Source organism: Propithecus coquereli, unplaced genomic scaffold, assembly GCF_000956105.1.
Source record: "Propithecus coquereli isolate 6110/MARCELLA unplaced genomic scaffold, Pcoq_1.0 Scaffold230, whole genome shotgun sequence".
Lineage (NCBI taxonomy): Eukaryota > Metazoa > Chordata > Mammalia > Primates > Indriidae > Propithecus > Propithecus coquereli.
The window spans coordinates 524,833-526,229 of record NW_012147842.1 but is presented as its reverse complement, the minus strand read 5'-3'; the positions used below and the strand labels follow the sequence as shown (position 1 = coordinate 526,229).

General features: G+C 39.9%; 1 protein-coding gene across 1 annotated transcript in view; it reads right to left on the bottom strand.

Annotated features, from left to right (window-relative positions):
• TMPRSS11D (transmembrane protease, serine 11D) overlaps positions 1–1,397 on the bottom strand; it is a 35,641-nt gene extending 34,244 nt beyond the window's left edge. Inside the window, exon 1 of the mRNA XM_012645334.1 lies at positions 1,338–1,397. The gene's annotated coding sequence lies outside the window, so the exon portion shown is untranslated. The remainder of the gene's footprint in view (positions 1–1,337) is intronic.

The window sequence follows — 1,397 nt, the reverse complement described above, 5'->3', positions numbered from 1 at the left end:
GTGTTGCTGTCGTGCCACATACTCCTGTATATCTTGCCTTACAAGTATCTGAGACTTTAACCTTCCCCTTTAGACTAGGCTCTATGAGGGCAGTTTCCATACCTACTCCATTTTAGTATGTCCACAGCATTTGGCAGGGTTGATGCTGGATAAATATTTATTGAAAGAACAGGAGGCTCCCACTTCTTACGTTCCCCAGTGTTAATTCTATCTCTGGCTGCTGGCCTAGATTTTCTCCCCAAATCATTTTGAAATAGCTGAGCATTCTGATCTCATTAAACATTATAGGATATGTCTAACTTCCCTTGCTCTATTCTACACTCGCCAAGCAGCCTTCTCATAAGTTGGCTTCCGATGAAGCTTGCCTCTATGAAAAAAATGTGTTAGACAAGCTGATAATTCAGTCCCCCAGCTGTGACAGTTCTCGTTATAGACTAACTCAGTGGTTTTCAAAGTGTGGTCCCCAGACCATTAGCTTCAGCATCCCCTGGGAACTTGTTAGGTGCAAATTCCTGGGTCCACCTAGACCTACTGAATCAGAAACTCTGACATTGGGGCCCAGAAATCTGTGAGACTGCCAGGTGATTTTGTTAGATGCAAAAGTTTGAAAACCATTGGCTTAATTTATATTCTTAGGACTGTTTTTTTAAAAGGTAAGGGTGAGTGAGCAACTCTGAGACCGGTCAATTCTAACTTTGCAGGGCTGAAGGCCAGACCCTGGTCTGTGGTGATACATAAATGTCAAGGGTCTGCTTGTGAGGTTTCCTGGCAGGCAGCGGTGAGAATGAGTAGGGCACATGGTGGCTAAAACATGAGCCAAAGGATAACAGTGAGAAGGTGGACCTCTTCGAGTGAGAGTCCAAGCTCGTTTTGCATATCCATATTTCCATTCAAACGTCTATGTCTGTCATTGGACAGTGCGATGTTGTCCAAACTATGTTATTACTGACATGGTAGAAATGTCTTTTAACATCTACTTCCTTGTGTGTTTAGCTGGAATAAGAAAGAAGGAAGAGGGCAAAATGAAAAGGCTTTAAAAAGGCAATCTCAGTGTTTAATTATACAAACAATAGATTTCCAGTCTTTGAAGTCATAACCAAATAAAATGCTTATTTACTTCATGGCCCTTCTAACACTTTTATTCATGACTTAGGATGTGAATAAGAACGAGCACACTAGTAAACTGACTTGGAAAAAAGTACGGAGAAACAAATCTTTCGCCACTCAAGGAATAAAAATATGTAGAGCATCTAGAAATTGAAAATATATCACAAAATATTAGGTTTGTTATGTTAATTTTATAATGGAATAAAGAGCAAAGACAAATATTAACTTACTAGAGATTCTATTTTTTCGCTCAAAGTCCTGTGTTCCTGTGTACCTGGTGAATTCAACTG